The sequence below is a fragment of the Biomphalaria glabrata genome, chromosome 2 (assembly GCF_947242115.1).
Source record: "Biomphalaria glabrata chromosome 2, xgBioGlab47.1, whole genome shotgun sequence".
Taxonomy (NCBI): Eukaryota; Metazoa; Mollusca; class Gastropoda; family Planorbidae; genus Biomphalaria; species Biomphalaria glabrata.
In genome coordinates, this window is record NC_074712.1 from 41,751,198 (window position 1) to 41,771,812 (window position 20,615).

At 37.5% G+C, this 20,615-nt stretch overlaps 1 protein-coding gene across 1 annotated transcript in view; it reads right to left on the reverse strand.

The window, feature by feature from the left end:
• Positions 1 to 20,615, reverse strand: part of LOC106054497 (orexin receptor type 2-like) — a 254,435-nt gene that overhangs the window by 229,958 nt on the left and 3,862 nt on the right. The window lies entirely within an intron of this gene.

Genomic DNA, 20,615 nt, shown 5'->3' on the forward strand with positions numbered 1-20,615 from the left:
TCCATAGCCCCGAATAAAAACTTTTCTGAAAATATTTTGTCTGGTTCGGTGTTCATCTCACCATCGCCCTTCTCTGTCTGGTTCGGTGTTCATCTCACCATCGCCCTTCTCTGTCTGGTTGCCAGGTAAGTCGTCAGGTTGACAAAGTGTTGGTTTTTTTTAAATCAGATTCCACTATCATTGCGTCTTCCTTCTTTTCCTTACAAGAAGTTTGATCTTTCCTGGACATCATTTTCAAATGTCCTATGGCAAGGACCTGACAAGGCTGACCTGTGTGTTGACCTTATGGTGGCTCCTGACTTCTACAGTTACCTAAACGAAGACTTGAACTGTTTGACCACTTTCAAAGATCGTCAAGACACACGGACCTGGTGCATGAGAATTACATCATCTAGTCAATTACTGGTCAAATATAAGTTTGTAGACACATTGAAGATCACATGAGCACATTTGGATCAATATTAGTTAAGCAAACCATGACATATCTAGAAAGACAATTCAAAACAAGCAAACAAGATAAGATCTCTGCTAGTTTTGGCCTAGTATAACCAGAAGAGAAAGTGAATATTTTGTATACTGTGTGTTCACCTGTTCCTTTTATAAATGAGTCTTTAGAAAATAATGCTCTAAATGCTACTTCAAACGTCGTAAATAAAAAAGTAAAAATCGATTTAGTGTTATTATTGCCTTTCTTTACTTCGAGTGTATATAGATACATGGTTAAAAGATCAAAGAGGGAGTTCGTAAAAATAAATCTTAAAAATTGGAACGAAAATGGAAGTACATTTTTTTTTTGCTACTGAAAATTATAATGTCGTCTTTATACAAGCGCACTGGGACGAAACTGTGAATAAAAAAATCGTTTCTAAAATGGTGAGCCACTACCGTTTCGAGCGTGAGAGGTGTTTATTTATTCTTGGCACATGGTCACTACTACTTGGTTAAATGAGAGATGTATTGTTTTTATTTAGGCCTACACGAGCACTGTCATCTCGCAACTTTTCAAATATACTGTTGTAACCCCGCTCCCGCGCTACACTAATGGTGCGCATCTGAGCACTACTGAACACGACTAGTGAAAGACATATTGAGACAGGAAGAAGGACTGTTGTGAGCCGGCTAAAAGTCATGGGAGTCTGAACAGTCTGGTGCTGAGTGCTATCCTGTGTGATACTAGGAAACTGTGTGTGAGACCTGGAGCGACACTGGGAAGTGTGTCGGTGGTCTGTTCTGTGTTCTGGTATGAAGTAGGACTCTTAGAACTTAAGACATATTACTCCCTGTGACTTTATAGCAGACGTCCAAGTCTAACTAGTAACTATTACTATTTGTTGATGCTTGTGCTAGTTATACTAAATAAATACATCGTTTACTGTTGCCAACCTGTCTTTCGTTGAGTGCCTGCCTTAGAGAGTTACAACAACTGGTGTCAGAAGTGGGATTTAGGCAGCTCAACAAAAGGAAAAGAATGACAACGCTTAGGAAGCTAGATGAACTTAGCTGTAAACAGTTAAAAGAGGAGCTCCGAGACAGGGAGCTGAGGATCTTCTGTGCCAAAGAAAAAATGAGAGCCAGTCTTTGGCAGGCTCTTGTTGATGAAGGGGAGGATCCGGAAACATACCTGTTTGAGATAGAACCAGATATTGGTGAGGTGCTGAACACCATGCAGAACTGGTTATGTGAACTTTGTACTTTCCAGGATTCGATGAATCATTCTATGGACAAACTGATACGTAGCGTGCAAGGCCAGATCAATCCAGTAAGAGAGAGGAGTCCATCATTCAACAACAATGAACCGTTACTCATTCAAGACTGTGGCTGTACTGATAGTTACAAAGAATGCGTCAATGTTAACAAGAAAAACGCAGATGAACAGAAAGAGACAGTTGAAGCAATAGAAAAAGTCTGCTACGCGACTGAAACTTTTGCTGTACCAGCTTTGAGTGCCACAACGACCCGGACAGAGAAGGACAACTTTGAGCCTGCGTTAGAGCCTGTCACTTTGGACCTTAAGGACCCCTGTCGATCTACCTACGAGGGGAACTTGAATTTTGATTGTTGCATTCAGGCGGTAAGCAACAACTGTACATGCGGTGCTTCACGAAGGGAGTGCAAATATCAAGAAACCCATCAACAGGGTCTGAAACCAGTGGACTTCGATACTTCTGTTTTCACCAGCGAGAGAGGCCTTGAAGGTGGTCAGAAGAACCCTGCAGCTGATGAACTTGTGCACATAGGACGTTGCCCACGTGCCCCACAGACATGTCTTTCGGACACGCTTGAAGATTATGCCGTGTTTGACAACCTGGCCTCCTGGGGGCCTACAGTGCATCAAGAAAGCGTGCTGGAGCAATGTGTAAGACCAATGGTCTTGATGACCACCGCCATGACATCCACTGCCTCTCTTCCTGACATAAAGCTGCCGTCGGTGCTGATTGAGAGAAAGGCCAGACAACGAAATCGACGCCCCCTTAACCAAAGGCAGATCAACTGGAAAAGGAGAAAGCGGCATCTGCAAAGAGCAGTGTGGATGACTTTGTGGGGAACACGCACCCTGCCGTCTGTATCTCCCACAGACCGACCTCCACCTGCACTGACCAACGTCCACCACCCTGTAGGGCACCTGAATCTGTTCGGGACGAACAGATCTGAGAAGGGGGCAATGTTGTAACCCCGCTCCCGCGCTACACTAATGGTGCGCATCTGAGCACTACTGAACACGACTAGTGAAAGACATATAGAGACAGGGAGAAGGACTGTTGTGAGCCGGCTAAAAGTCATGGGAGTCTGAACAGTCTGGTGCTGAGTGCTATCCTGTGTGATACTAGGAAACTGTGTGTGAGACCTGGAGCGACACTGGGAAGTGTGTCGGTGGTCTGTTCTGTGTTCTGGTATGAAGTAGGACTCTTAGAACTTAAGACATATTACTCCCTGTGACTTTATAGCAGACGTCCAAGTCTAACTAGTAACTATTACTATTTGTTGATGCTTGTGCTAGTTATACTAAATAAATACATCGTTTACTGTTGCCAACCTGTCTTTCGTTGAGTGCCTGCCTTAGAGAGTTACAACAATATTTTACTAGTCGACCGGCGGCGTATATACGCCGCTATTTTGCAGAAATGGGTGACCGCAGTGGGCTCCGCACTTATGCAACCGGAGTGGGCCCTGCACTTTCATAGGACCCGCGCTAATTCTAGGTGTATAAATTTTTAAATTAAACCATTGTATAACTTATAACAGATTTCCCGCGGCCTCCTGTCAATTTACCAGGAGTTCCTGAAAATCTCCTGAAATTGCAAAATATACGAAAAAGTCCTGGAAATATCCGGAAATTATTTAAATCTTTAGAAAACGCATACGAATCTCCTAAAATATATAGAAAAAAATTGACAATTCAATAAGGAAAATGCCAATCCTATGCGCGATAAAAAAAAAATGGCATTATCCCGTAATTTTGAAATCTGGTGAAAGAAGCTATTCGCGCCTCAAACTAATGAAGAATTACTCTAGTTCAACAATTCTCGTAGATAGATTGAAACATTTGTTAATTCTAGCTATTGAGCGTGATCTATGTAGGAATAGAATTTTTATGATATACTGTATGACTTCGCTACACGCAAGGCTGGTAAAGTTCGTGGGATAACTCTATCCGCAGAAATAAAAGAGTGATCTTTCGTTTACTTCTTCTTCTCGTCCAAACTCTTGAGCGAAGAAGAGAATTATATATAGAGAGAATTATTTTAGCAGAAGACTTCCTTAGTCATTTATTTTTTAAATTAGCTTCTTAAATAAATGTGCTATAAGTTTACCAATGCACCCAAAATTTATCATTAGTGTTAGTGGAGGTAAAGGTGAAGAAAGAAGTATACAGCTATGTGTGTGTGTGTGTGTGTGTGTGTGTGTGTGTGTGAAGGCAGGGCCGAGCCAACTTTCACGTTCATTCATCATCGTTGAACTGGAGGGCTCTGCACAATTTATCACTGATGTAAGTCATTGGACTCTCTTCAGGTTTCACTTGAGAAAGAAAGAAAAAGAAAGAATAAGAAAGAATAAGAGAACTTTCTAGAAATCCTAAGTAGATTGTATTCTAAAGACATCACCAGAAGAAAATATCGCCCTTGGCCTTTCCCTTTTTTTTTCTCTCTGTATCTTGAGCAATCGTCCATTTATTTTTATGTATTTTTGGCCCTTCGGTTGAGGTAGAGCGCGGCTGGTATTTCCTCAAAATAAACATTCTTTATTAAGTGCTGACCTAATTGACCAAGTTTTATTTTTATATCAGACTGGGTTTTGTTGGTCAGAAACAGTCGCTGCTTACGGGAAACTCATGAGAGAAGAAAATATTCTTGACCTAGTAAGAGACTAAAAACTAAACTAAGAAAATATAACATACTAATGAAGTGAACTAAGTCACTAAATGAGATATTTAAATTATCTGTCACATTAGTACAATAAAAGGTTTTTAAAATTATTTAAAATTTCTTTTGGACTTTGTAATGATTTTTTAACAATTTCCTATTGCTCATGAATACTATTTTTTTTTATTTAGATATAGAGACACATCAAATAAAAACATTAAAAATGTTGAAACTTGCTTTTCTCTGGACTCATTAAAAGCTTTAAAGCATGAAAAGTCCTTTAGATCTAGACATAGAAGACTATGTGCTAAATGTCCCTGAAATTCATTTATTCAACTCATCAAGGAAGAGGCAGATACCTAAAGACGTGCACTTCGTTTGACTTATGTTCTCGTTCTCGCGCCAAATTTAAATTTATTGATTTTTTTCCCTTGAAAACTTAAAACGGTTTTCCCCGTGTGGCCGACGAGTTAGTAATTATATTCTCAGCAAAATAAAACACACACACACCACACATCTGTTACATTTCTAGAACAATTGTTAGAGTCGTCAACCCACCCAGGTTTTAGTGTTTCAAAAGTTCCCACGAAGTTACGAATTGAATAGAGGTATTGTAACAATGTTTTATTTGGAAAGTTTTAAATTGCTATAGTCAAGACATCTCTCCATTACAAGTGCCGGTTTGATCGTGGGCCCTGATGCAATGAACCACTTAGAGCTACTAAGGTCTTCAAAAGTACATATTACATTAAACGCCTTGATTGATTATTATATATTTCTTTCTTATTTTTTTTCTTTATTTATTAAACTTTATTGCGTGAGAAAGTGTGACGTCACTAAGCAAAACGTCTTCTCCAAATTTCATTAAGATTCCGCCCTGCTACAAGGTCGTGACCTCAATAGAGACTGAGCCCTGCCAAGGTCCACTTTGCATGCAACAATCGCACTTTACTCCCGCGCCAGTAATTGGGTTGGTTGGGCTTTTAAGTTTAGTCTGTGCTGGGCATCATGGGAAGAGAAAAAAAATGAAGTCCACTAATAGAAGTTAATCTTTTTGTCTCTAGCACCCCTCCTCTCCCGCCTATTTTCATTTCGATTATTTGTAAATATCGTTGTATTAGCGTTTATTTTATAAAAAAAAAGGTCGAACTAATTTTGTATTTGATATTTCCGTATGGTTTATAAATAAATAGATCCTCTTGATCAAAAACATTGTAACTACATTTAATATACTAAATAGTCTATATCGAATTAAATACTTCTCAAAAACGTTTCCATTATTTACAACTGCCATAGCATATTTGATTTGGACCATAATATATTGGTCTAGAAATTTAGTAAAAGGTTATAACCTTTTAGCTCATCTTTTCATTCAATCTGAGCAGATTATTGGTGATTTTAAACCAAACAATGTCAAAGACGCCAATTTGAACTTTTAAAATGCCACCTAAAAACCAGATGAGCTGACCACCTTGATTCTGCAGTTCTAAAAGGAGCCTACACAGAATCCTGCAACTTCTTACAAACATCATCAGCACGTCTTTCACTGCGTGCACTGGAGACACTAACAAGCTATTTATAACGTTCTCCGACATGAACATCTCTTTTAATTATGCAACCACTTTTCTTCATAACTCATAACGATGGCAGCTTCTTTAATTAAGTCTATTAATTGTGTTTTATAGAAAATAGTTTATCGTGTAGTATCTCACCAAAAAAAAAAGTAAAGTTCCCCTTTCAGGTTTTGTGGTCTATAGGGCTGTGACAAGTCAAAAACTCGCTGTCAGAGTCACTCCAATTTATCACAGCATTAATTATTATTTTTCATTATTTATTTATTTTATTTTAATTATTTCCCCATCCTACCCCTAAATTCTTCACCCGCCACACCTTTTCCGCTCCAGGCTAGACTTAGTTGACCACATTGGAGATAGCTAGGCCCGTCTTTCGAGTTATCTTCCCTTGACCGGGGCAAAGATACGCACAGACTTTGATCTTATCGACAGGATGTCTGACAGCCGCAGTGGACACCACCTTGTGTGGAATGCAAGTCACTCCTCCCCCCCCCCCCTTCTCCTAAGTATCTCTTTGATCTAAGAGATTACTCGGGTCAACACACCGCGTGATACTCCAAGGTGCGACTCTTGTCGGACTTCACCCACGTGTAAGATAATGCTAAGCCTAGGACATTTCCTGTGTCCGCCCGCATTTTCCAGGCTTATATAAAGTAAACCAACTCAAATCAGACTCTCTTTCATTCTCATTCGAGCTGAGCTATCGAGTCTGGACTATATCATTTATTCTCCCTCCTAGAGGAATACCTGGTGGCTCCCTCAGGTGTCTGCCTATTGCCTATTTACCTGCCTACTTATTGGATCAACGATCTACTTACCTGCCTATTTATTTGCTATCGAGAATCACCTACTATTTATGTGCTTAGTGCTATTCAGCACTGCACTTGCCTACTGAGATCTACTCAATTCTACCACTTGGCGCTATCGGCATTGCCCGCCTATTCGACAGCCCACCTGTCAAGCTATTAGGTGCGACGTCCCTATAGATTCAGATCTGTGTGAGACGTCATAGCTACGCCAACCCTCTGCAACTCACTGGACTTATCCTGTCAATTACGCTGCCCACGGCAGATCAGCTCTGCCCGCAGTAACCTTGTGCCCACGGTAGCCGGCCACCCGCCCTACTGTGCCCACTACATATATTAGATTTTGGGAATTGAGACTCCACAAGAACTATATCACAGGCGTCCCTCTATCCGCTAGAGCGCCACCTCCAGCTGCAGAACCTCAAGCCAGGACACAGCCAGCTGCGACATCAACAGGGATACCAGCTAAGTCAGAGGACAAAGTGACATACTCTCTTATTAGGTGCAAGAGTGATGATTAAATCCATTATTATCTAGAGATAGCTGCAAACCCTCCCCCTTTTTAGCGGCCCCCGTAAGGGGAAAAAGCCGCTATTAGGTTTGTGCAAAATGTCCGTCTGTCCGTCTGTCCGTCTGTCACACTCAGATCTCGAAAACTAGAAGAGATATGAAAAAGATTATTTCATCATTAAATGCGGCTTCAAAAGTTTAGGTGCAACGGCTACTTTTGGTTTTCTAAAAGCAAACCGTTTAATTTATAAAATTAACTATGCAAGCGAGTTTTTCATAAAAATACACCAATTCTAAAACAATTACGTAAATGTAAGGGAGGCAATGTTACAATATGCTAACAAAGATGGACAATTTTTGTGTATTTTCAGTATCACTAAGTCAAATATGTTTTTAAAATGTACAGGAAATGTTTACAACAAATATAAATAATAGTTAAAGATGTTTTTTCTGGTCAACTAGCTGCTAAAATTAAAAAGAAAACATTTCTGTTTGTTTATAAAGGCTAATAATGCACTTTGTATGTAAATATTACGCACATTTTTTTAAATGGACTCTTTATGCAGCGATTTTCGTGCAGTAGCGTAACGTCGCAACATGATCGGGTGCTAAACAAATTCCTTAAACTTTAAAAAAAAATCTGATTTTATTTATTTTTTGTTTAGTGCCCCCATCCGAATAAAAGAAGATTATTTTTGTGCGTTTTGTCTGTTGGTCGGTCTGTCCGTCACGATTAAATAAAAAAAAACTAGAACTGTAAAAGCAATTGAAAATCTGATTTACCCTTTAATTTTCCTCCCGTAACATCTCAATAGTTTTAATTATCTAAAAATTGATTGTTCCGGATTTTTTTGTGCAAAACTAATCAACCCCAACAAATGTTTGTTTGCTCTTCTAATTTATATTACATTCAATTTCCATGCTTAAACGTTGCAAAAACACATTATCAATAATATGTTGTTCCGTTTTTTATGTAAATAGCATATTAATGCTAAATCAAAATCTCTATACTGACTTATATTTCATTAAGTGTAAAAATGTTCCGGATATTGTTTTATAAAACATGAATTATGCCTAATGATTGTTTGAAATCGCATAATTTACTAATATTACACTTATATTATTTGACAATGCGTCACTATAATTTGGTTATCAATATCAAATTGTTCCGTATTTTCATCTTTAAAAAAAATTTAAAAGTATCGACAATAGGTTGTTCAAGGCTTTAAAAAAAGTAATTTACTAGAATTGATTACCGAATATTACTTTTTAGACATTTAATTTTCTTGCTGAAACATAACATAGAGGTTTTGTAATCCATAAAGAATGTTCCGGATTTTGTTTCTTAAAAATCGTCGCCAGAAAGTTCCGAATTTTTTAAAAAATCTACTAACGCCAAATAATTGTATGAACTCCCTCTTCTAATTAATAAACAAATAATCTTCTCATTTACGAAATAATGTTTTTACGGATTTTTATGAAAAATATTTTAACTCACTACTCTCTTACAGTACATTTAACTTTCTACCTAAAACATTAAAAAATCTAATTATCGTTAATATTATGTTCCGATTTTTAAGGAAAACAGAATCCAAACACCAAAGTAAGGTATGAAAATCTCTCCACATGGCTGTAGTACATCTAATTTTTATACGAGACCATCCAAAAATTTTAATTAACGGTATTACATTTATCTGAAATTCTCTTTTTCTTTTACTATTTATACAAACATCCGGAACAATCTATTATATAAACTTTTCAATTGTGTTCATACCTAAAAATTATTGCGATGTTTTGAAACGTAAAATAAAGGTTAATCAATTTTTAATAACTTTTAGTTGTTGTTTTTTTAGATCAAGATGACGGACAGAAGGATTGACAGACAAAACGCAAAAACAATGCGGCTTTGATCCTTTTTAAATAAATTCTATTAGAACTCAGTGCACCAATGTCTATGAACCCTCGTTAAATATCTCGTGTAAATAAAGACATTTTTTATGGTACCGGTACTAGCCTATTGTGAGGTAATGGAATTTTTTTTCTTTGACGTCATATGAATGACTCTTTAAATGTAATGCTAAAAGAACGCACTCGGTGCACCAATGTCTATTAATCCTCGAAAATTGCTCGTAATGATGAAAACATATTTTGTTGGTTGCCTGGTCGTGCGGTTTGTGCGCTGGACTGTCGTTCGGATTTATCGACGGTCGAGGGTTCAAACCCTGCCCGCTCCCATCCCCCGTCGTCCTGCGGGAGGTTTGGACTAGGAAGTAAACTATCTTCAACTCTGAAGGAACATCCGAAACATGTAAAACATTTTACAAACAAACATATTTTAGTCTAACTAAGCCGTGTGACGTAGTGGTTTTTTTTCCTTTGACGTCATATGGAATGAATTCTTTAAATGAAATGCTAAAAGAACGCACTCGGTGCACCAATGTCTATGAACACTCGATAAATGGCTCGTAATGATGAAGACGATTTTTAGTCTAGCTAGGCCGTGTGACGTAGTGTTTTTTTTTTCCTTTGACGTCATATGGAATGAATTCTTTAAAAGAAATGCTAAAAGAACGCACTCGGTGCACCAATGTCTATGAACACTCGATAAATGGCTCGTAATGATGAAGACGATTTTTAGTCTAGCTAGGCCGTGTGACGTAGTGTTATTTTTTTTCCTTTGACGTCATATGGAATGAATTCCTTAAATGAAATGAAAAAAGAACTCGGTATAGTAATGTTTATTAAGCCTCGTTATGTGACTCGCGTTTAAAAAAGGAATGATATCTTGATTTAGATCTAATCTAGATTTTTTAAAACTAGATCTAGATTTTTATTACAGTATATCTAGATCTGGATTTATATTCTAATTAAAATTATTTTAGAGTCTTGATCTACAATTTCTAGATCTAGTTAAGACTAAAATAGACTAGATTAAGATGTAGAATTTCAATTTCTAAACTTAAAGTGTAAAAAAAAGTGTAGATTTTCATTTCCAAACGTTTTGATCAATATTGCAATGTTTTAATATACTAAAACTAATCTACTATTTTTTATTTAATTTAAATTTACGGCAAATGAATCTTTGAAACATTATTACTTTTGACCATCAAAATTAAATCACCTCTTGAATATTATTTGCGAATATGCAGATCCGACAGGGATCCGACTTCGACGGGGGCCGCCTCTGAGTTTGTGTTACACAAACTCTCTTTGTAATCTTGTTATTCTTATATGTATATTTATGTAAATAATGTGATAGCTTTAAAAATAATCATCCCCTAGACATAAAACGCGCCAAACACACATCACATTTCCCCACCTGTCACAAGGGCAGATGATGTAAAGGTTTCTGTGGCCTACGGTTAACGGGGATGTCATGTGGCCAGCACAACGACCAACCACATTTACTTTTCCCCAACTAACGTCAAATACCCATTAGAGCTGGGTGGACTCAGAGGCGCCCGAAGAGACCAAAATTAAAAATCCCAGTCTTCACCAGGATTTGAACCCTGGTTCGGAAGCAAATCGCTTACCGCTCAGCCACCGCGCCTCTTCGTAGTATCTCACTGTCCATCCATAAATATCGTCAAACGAATAGATATTTACTACATTTATATCATAAACTAGTTTGTTTAGTGGAGCCGCGGTGGCTGAGTGGTAAGGAGCTCCACATCCAAACCTGAGGTCCCGGGAACGAATTGTGGTTTAGGCTGGGATTATTACTTTCCAGATCCTTAGGGCGCCTCCAAGTCCACCCAACTCCTATGAGTACCTTACATTAGTTTGAGAAAAGTAAAGGCGGTTGGTCGTTGTGCTAGCCACACCCTCGTTAACCATGACTTACAGAAACAGATGACCTTTACATCATCTGCCTTATAGACCACAAGTTCTGAAAAGGAAACTTTACTTTTACCTTAATTCGTTTATTACTTGATTATAATATCAAATTAGTTGGAGAGTTTGGAATTCGGCATGGGACATGGAGTATTAAATGGGAAAAAAAAACTTGAATAAGAGTGAACGATAATTTTTAAAAAATCAGATCTTGGCCTATAACAATCGGTCCTGTTACAGCCTTTACTAGAGTCCTCACCGATATCGCCCGTTCATTATTGGTTTCACGTTGCGGTTGTTCCTTCTAATTGTCGTTATAAGATTGAGTCTATGACTCTTAAAACTCCAGGCTTATAGAAGCTTGCCTCCAACTGCCTGTCTGAACAAACTTTTGTATGGGAAAGAACCAAAAGATGTAAATTATTACATCCCCTATAACCGATGGCTCAGGCGCATGGATTAGAAGCGAGGCCAATGGCCGAGCACATCAAGGAAACTCCCCCATATTCGTACTCTGTACCACATCAGCCGTGCAGGTGTCGCAATAAAACGGTTTTTTGATGAACGGCGGTGTGTGGATAGTGACATGTTTGTTGGGGCATCCTTCCCTCCCCGCCAGTGCAATGGTCGGTCCTTAGGCACCTGAACGGGGCTCCCTTATTGCTTCCCTATTGACCTAATCGTCTCCTTTAACGACCTTTTCCACCCTAGCGCTACGGTGAGCCTGAGTCTACTTCGGGCACTAGCGGATCCAGAACTTTTAATGGAGGGGGGAGGGCTTCTGGAAGGTCATGGACGACAGCTTACAGAGTTTGACTTCTGGACGTCAGTAACTGCATACCACCAAATGTGGAATACATCCTTTTGTAAAGGTCACCTGGAAAAGTTAAATTCTCTTAAGAGTATAAATTATTGCTCTCATCTCCTGCTATTCAGATTAACGGACACATTTGATATGGTCATGTGTCTTACAAAAAATAACGTCAATACTGCAGTGTTAATAATAATTGTCTTCCTGTGTTATACTTACCATTGAGTCTCTGCTAGATGTACAGGACAAAGCAGAGGCCAAGATAAATATTGTGTAGTGTGATGTGCCTAATTAAGATCAATGCCGCGAGCGACGGCTGGTGAAGAAGATTAAAGAAAGACAACTATTGTTTTCGGAATAAATTATTAGCCCCTGAGGGCTGATCCGTGATCGCTTGGCTTTTTAACAACAGCGTGCAAATTGCTTCCCCTGCCCATCGCTGGAAATTAGTATTAGTCTTGTTCAGTTACATCCATGCTCGTCAACCTAGTGTAAAAGTACCTCAGGGAGTGGGAGGGTTTACATGGAAGACTACTGGAGGTATTCCCATAATCCTCTCTGGAAAACATGTTTTTTAAATGTGTCTCTTAAGATAGTACTAACACAATTTAGGCTGTTTGAAAACTGTTAGAGATCTGTCATTTTTGTTACGTAGTTCATTATGCAAACAAGTTGAAGCCAATTTCTAAAATAGTTCAGAAATACATTGGGTTATTTTTATCTCCCTTACTGCTCACAAGGGTGTCTTCTAAAACGATTTTATAATAGAAGTAATATTTGAGATTGAACAGTCACTAAGGAACGATACACTATGTAACAGTCTCGCTCCTCTGCACTACAACCTTATACATTTGCATAAAATAGGGCAACGAGTTGATAGCTAAAGCCAGTTTCTGATCCCCCCCCCCCAATTGGTTCTTTATTCTACTCTACATTAATTAACGCAATGATTTTTTTCTTAATCTTTTGTAGTAGACATGCTCCATCTTTTGAGTTTTATATTAGAGGGGGGGGGGGAGGTGAGAGCTCTTAAAGCCTTTCCCTACATTTATACTTTTTATAAAAAGGTATTTATTCAAAGGGTACTGAGGAACGCTGAGTTAGGTTGCTAAATTTAACGTGTATTATGAATCTAACCAACGACACTCTAAATTTCAAAACAGAGTGATACTTATAAAAGGCGCAACCAAAACCTTTAACTCAACATCAACACCAGAGTCATTTAACATATTGTTATATCCTATAGCCAAGTCAACTCAACGAAACAATACATTTCATTAGAAATAAGAAAATAGAACCAAACTAATAGCAACTAAAGCGTACTTGTTTTACTTTCTCAAGATTCCAAGTTTCTGACTTCTTTTTCCAATCTTTCTTGTGCCTCACGGTGCACAATCTCATATCCAGTAGCAGTGTGCAATGCAGGGTCATAACAATATACAATCAGAACCAAATAAGGCAGATTTAGACCTAGAGATACTAAAGATACAAAAATATCAAGTCCTATAATAGTTGTTGCGGTATATAAAATGTTATATAGGCCTCTATCAGTGCTCTATGAGATGGCCACAGCCAACTATCAGTGCTCTATGAGATGGCCACAGCCAACTATCAGTACTCTATGAGATGGCCACAGCCAACTATCAATGCTCTATGAGATGGCCACAGCCAACTATCAGTACTCTGAGATGGCCACAGCCAACTATCAGTGCTCTATGAGATGGCCACAGCCAACTATCAGTGCTCTATGAGATGGCCACAGCCAGCTATCAGTGCTCTATGAGATGGCCACAGCCAGCTATCATTACTCTATGAGATGGCCACAGCCAGCTATCAGTGCTCTATGAGATGGCCACAGCCAGCTATCATTACTCTATGAGATGGCCACAGCCAGCTATCAGTGCTCTATGAGATGGCCACAGCCAACTATCAGTGCTCTATGAGATGGCCACAGCCAGCTATCAGTGCTCTATGAGATGGCCACAGCCAGCTATCAGTGCTCTATGAGATGGCCACAGCCAACTATCAGTGCTCTATGAGATGGCCACAGCCAACTATCAGTGCTCTATGAGATGGCCACAGCCAACTATCAGTGCTCTATGAGATGGCCACAGCCAGCTATCAGTGCTCTATGAGATGGCCACAGCCAACTATCAGTGCTCTATGAGATGGCCACAGCCAGCTCTCAGTGCTCTATGAGATGGCCACAGCCAGCTATCAGTACTCTATGAGATGGCCACAGCCAGCTATCAGTGCTCTATGAGATGGCCACAGCCAACTATCAGTGCTCTATGAGATGGCCACAGCCAGCTATCAGTGCTCTATGAGATGGCCACAGCCAACTATCAGTGCTCTATGAGATGGCCACAGCCAACTATCAGTGCTCTATGAGATGGCCACAGCCAGCTCTCAGTGCTCTATGAGATGGCCACAGCCAACTATCAGTACTATATGAGATGGCCACAGCCAGCTATCAGTGCTCTATGAGATGGCCACAGCCAACTATCAGTACTCTATGAGATGGCCACAGCCAGCTATCAGTGCTCTATGAGATGGCCACAGCCAACTATCAGTGCTCTATGAGATGGCCACAGCCAACTATCAGTGCTCTATGAGATGGCCACAGCCAATTTTCAGTGCTCTATGAGATGGCCACAGCCAGCTATCAGTGCTGGATTTACCATTAGGCAACACAAGCTATAGCTTACCTTAAATATAAATAATACTAAATACATTTGCTTATGTTCATTACAAGGAGCCAGATTGGTCAAATAGCTTAGGGCCTTATAAAGGCTAAATCCGGCATTGACAACCATATAAGGTTAACTACGTAACACTAATCATAAAAATCTATTTGCCTATTTACATAATTTTAAACAGAAGCTTGGGGCAACATACATTTTGCAAAACAAAAAAAAAATAGTTTGAGTTTAACAATACTAAACTTGATTCAATCCAAGATAACAGTTCTTTGAAGTAGAACAGTGTCGGGAGCAGTTATGGTGAGAGTGAATGTCTTATTTCTTTGTTGGTATTTTGGTATGAAAGAGTTATAGCTCTTTGTTTATATCTTCAGGTATGTTTTTGAACAGTTTTGAATGTGAGTTTTCCTTGTATGATAGAAAGTGGCAGTCAGTTGTTTTCTGAGAGTGGAATAGAACAAGTGTATTATTGTTGTCATTTTGGATGATTAAAGATCTTAGTTTTCCTGGATAGCTGGAGTTTTGTGAAGTTTATTTAGTAGTAATTATTTGCTATTAATCGTTCTAAGTAACCCCTTGAGCCAAGTAAGAAAAGAACCTGACACTAACCACCTTGCCTTATACACTAACAGAATCGAAAAAAAAAGTATAATAAAAGAACAAATTAAAAAAAAATTGAAACATTAATGTAGAAAGAAAAACTGCCAAAATAAAGAAAGAGCCTCAAACTATTTTGGCTTCATTTTTTTTATATTGTAACATTTAAAAAAAAAATACCGCGTTCACTAGAGGCCGGAAGCCAGGTTTTTGTTAAGGATAAAAGAATTTTTTTTCTTAAACAACGACCTTGATAATGATCATCTGCCTGGACTCAACGACCTACTTAATAGTTGCGTTGATGACTGGTTATCTGTGCATTGACTGGAATGATTGACTCTAGCACAGCATCAATTGATGTATTGTTGAAAAAAACAACAACTGTCTGTTAAAGTCTAATGAGAACTATACCACGATGTTGTATATGTAAGAAAGAAGAATAGTGAATCATGGTAAGAGAAGGTTAAAAAAAGACGCGTTCCAAGAAGTTCGACCAAGTGCTTGGCATTAGTATCGAGTATGAAGATGACATATGTGTGCCGTAGGTCACGTGACTTAGTTCGATGCATCTGATGCAAACCATTGAAGTTTTCTTTGCCTTAAATTATGTGTCCTGCAATCTTTGCTTTCTAATAATTCTAGAGCTACAATTTTAATTTCAGTTGTCCCTTTTCCAAGTGAGTGCAATTAGACGCCTGAGGTGGTCTTTAAAGACGTGATGCACTGTTACGGGGGCCATTATACTTTAAGCTCACCACAAAAGATCGCCTTTGGCGTACGGTCATCCCCATACGGGATAGGTTTCCAGATCAGCTCAGCTGTCGAAAAAATAAATAGTGCCCTTACATTGCTGCCTCCAGCGTACACCAAAACATGTGTATTGTACTTGGTCAGTTAGTCTTGCCATCCTGTGCCCAATGAGAAGCATAGGTAACGTTCGTGCAATCTTTCCAAGAGCTTCGTATAGAGCCATGCAAAAGAGTTGCGAGAACCACTGTTACATAGACCTTGACTTGTGTTGGTAGACTGATTTTTTTTCAGCCATACTCTCGTTTGGAGTAAAAGCAATGCTGACCTGACCTTAACCAGATGTTTTTCATCATTTATAAATTTGATGAGACGTTGCTGTGACATTGTAGAGTTATATATTTTATTTTTGATGTTATTTTAACATTGGGTGATGCGTATTCCTTCGAAAGTCTGTGTCATATATATATATATATATATGTCTGTGGTCTGTGTATTTGTTTTATACACCAGGGCTGTGGTCTAATCCACTAATCGTCGCATCTTATTTCAAATCTCTTCCGGTTTCGATTCCTATGCTATTAATACAAAGATTTGATGCAGGAACATTAAAAAACTAAAAGAGAAGACACGGAACAAACAATGAACGAAGTTGATGAGAGGGGAAAAAAAACAGAAATAATAAAAAGAAAAGTTTGTAGGAAACTGTGATAGACACAGACCACAGATCTAATAAATTAAATAATAAACGAAATATTAATTATATTAATAACTGAATGATGCCAACTAGAAAATAGAAAATGATATTTGAAATCTGGAGTTTACGTATCGTAGTTTAATTCTTATTAGAAATAATATTTTATTTTTAATAATAACATTATATTCAGAGATAGATAGATCCTGAAAATTATGTCCAAAATTAAATTATTAAAATGTACAATTAGATAGCAATTTAAATGTAGAAATGTAGAAGAAATCTGCAGTTTCTTTGCTAAAACAAATGTATCCCATAGAGATTGTCAAACATAACAATATTTTTTTTTTCACTTTTGTAATAAATAAATCTAAAAAATGTTTTTATTTTCGTTTAGGAGTTTATTATTTTTATTAAACAGCGAATGATTCCCATTTAACATATTAGCTCAATGAATGTGAACAGACGTCGGGCCTAAGCCTCGGAGAATAGATCCATGAAGTCCACACATAAACACATGAACATAATGACAGTTGTAGACAGAAAGCATAGTGCAGACATAATAGATAGATCAAAGAATTTATTAAAGGTAACAACTAAATAAATGTTATGTTTTGAGAATTAAATTCAAATAAGTGAAACTTTTACAGTGGCTTAAAGTTGATGAGGATATGGTGTTGACAATGCCACGACATTATAGTTTTATAAATGAATTTCAGATACGCTATTAAGAAGAGAAATCTCTGCAATACAAGAGTAGAAAGCCCAGTATTCCTGTAGTCGATCCTAAGACTTTGGGTCCGACAGGCAAATGCTTTACTATTTGACCATCATTGTCTCATAGCTTAAGATAAAGTCTGAAAGGACTAATGTTTCTTTAAATTTTGTTTAAGAAAATTGTCTTGGAAAAAAAGCCACAAATATTCTTGCGTCGTCTGTCTGTCGGTCTGTCATGTTTAGATACCAAAAATAAACACTAGAAAAAGCTATTGAAAGCTATCGTGTATTGACATTGTAATCTTCTACTACAGAGTAGAATGTAAGGCGTGTGAAACTGGGACCGTTGTGTATGTATTATAGCCCTAAAACAAACTTAAGACCCTCAGAAAAAAAGTTGACCGACTCTATGAAAGTATAGTATCTTATAAATCTAGGCCATGTTTACTATGTTGACATGAGAAAAGAACATACAAAATTAAGTCTATTCATTAAAAATTTTCATCAAATATATGTAGGCCTACAAGCAAATGTTTTTATTTGAAAAATGAATTTAAGTCGATTAGCTATTTTGATAGCTTCATTTATACTATTTTTAAACTCACAGATTCCGCATTCGCTTTACTTATAAAATTATTATTTCGTTTAATTGCTTACAAAGCACTCTCAGTGACTATATCGAAAGTGATACGCAAATTAAGACCCGCGGGTACATATGGCTAGTTCTTTATAAAAGAAGAGAAGGTTAATACGTTATCAATTCACACATTTGGTTTGCAAACCTTTTTAAAAAATCTATGAAAGCAACCCATTGATTGGTATAAATGTATCTATGTGTGTCTGTGCTTGTATCTGAGGTGCTCAATTTGGATGCAAAATTCCGTAATTGTATGAGAAGGACAAAATTATTTCGCATCCGACATATTGGTCAAAATGTGTGTTTTTTTTCTCATTGTCATTGTTAATCATTTCAAATGCTAGCATAGATTTTAATATCAGTCTATAGGTGTACAATATAAGTTGAGACTAACTTATGAACTTACTCAAGATCAAAATAAAATGTGTAGCTCATTGACAAGCGATTAGCACATTCTTAGTACACAAAACTGTAATAATCATAGTTGTTTTCTTGGATTACATCCCTTCACCTAACTTTTTTTTTAAAATGTGTACTCTCCCCTTTACTGGCTTGTATTCTACATTTTACCCTACGTCCCCCCTGTGACATTGATCACTGAGCAATACAATGTCAGCTGTATATTGAGCAATACAATGTCAACTGTATATTGAGCAATACAATGTCAGCTGTATATTGAGCAATACAATGTCAGCTGTATATTGAGCAATACAATGTCAGCTGTATATTGAGCAATACAATGTCAGCTGTATATTGAGCAATACAATGTCAGCTGTATATTGAGCAATACAATGTCAGCTGTATATAGAAAAAAAATGCAGTAGCAAATGGAATATCGAAATGTCCAAAACTAAAGTTGGTGTTCGCTATTCATATCTTTTGTGTCCATTCTACTGACTGACACTGATGTAATACATTTAATGTAATTGACCAGACCCAATCAATGGCCCGTATAGGGTACACACACTCTCAGCACAAAGACACACACACATACACTCAGACTACAACCTCTATGATGAAATCTACCAGACGGCGCGCGCTCCTAGCTCGTGCCTCTAATGAAATGATTACGTGGGAACAAAAATCAATTTTAATAGAAAAAAAAAAGTAACCCAATGGATTAGATTTATTGAATTGATATTTATAGTAAATCTTTTAAAAAGAATGTTAAAAATAGTTCTTCTATTTCATTCACCAGATGCTCGGTTACTATAGAAATATTTTGTCAGTAAAATAAATATTTTCACGACATTAATCTAAAAGCAATATATTAAATTGATATTTACTTTAGGAGAGTAGTTTGGGGCCTAAGAAAAAAATTAAGTACACAGTAATCGATATGTTTAAATTGACAAGCCGGACTGTGTTTCAGCAACACTGCTCTATAGAGTCTGCATAATACTTTATTTTGTTAAAGAACTCACACAACTTGAGAAACACTGCTCTATAGAGTCTGCATTATACTTTATTTTGTTAAAGAACCCACACAACTAGAGAAACACTGCTCTATAGAGTCTGCATTATACTTTATTTTGTTAAAGAACTCACACAACTTGAGCAACACTGCTCTATATAGTCTGCATAATACTTTATTTTGTTAAAGAACCCACACAACTTGAGAAACACTGCTCTATAGAGTCTGCATAATACTTTATTTTGTTAAAGAACTCACACAACTTGAGCAACACTGCTCTATATATTCTGCATAATACTTTATTTTGTTAAAGAACTCACACAACTTGAGAAACACTGCTCTATAGAGTCTGCATTATAATGGATTAATATTTCTAAAAATACACAAAAATGATATTTCTTCGTTACCATAAGCTCCCTTAAATATATGTAGTGTTTTAAAAGTAGTGTATTAATATCAAAAAATGGTTTGCACAATTAATGTTTACAACAATACGGTTGGCTTTCAGAAAACAAAAAGTTGCCGTTGCACCAGAACATAGCAAGCTGCAAAATAACTTGAGACGGGATTTTCAATACCTTTTTTTTTTAGGATCTGAGAGTGACGGGCAAACGGACAGACCGACCACACAAATATAATAGCGTCTTTTCCCCTTCCGGAAACCGCTACTCTAATTCATTGGTGGAAACATGTATCTCTAAACTGCTGTAAAGGCCATACAGGGTACAGGTTTGAAACATGTTTTTGTTGTTTTTCATTGGAGTGAGATTCTTTCAAAAACGTGAGAGTCTGCACTGGAATACTAGCTACATTGACGCAGTGATATCTGGAAACAAAAATAGTATTTTCTAAAACAAAAAGAAAATAAAAAACAAGAAGAAGCGTGGGATAGACAATGGGTGTCATTGAACTGGCGATCGACATACTTCTTCTGATCGCTGGTGCTCTAGGAGAGGGTTATGCCCTAGAGGTTACTTGTTTTTGTGGCGGTATCCATTCATAATCAAATAATTACTGGCATTATAAAATAGTTTCTTGATAACACGAGGATGTGGATTGTGTGGCTGGGTAGCATAAATCGCTTGAATACCTAACAAAGGGGTTCGAGTTCTAATCCTGACCTCAGATGACCTCTGATGAACTTAGATGATAGTATCATAATTTATGGAGAGTTACGTTAGATGTGTGTGTGTGTGTGTGTTTTAAAAACT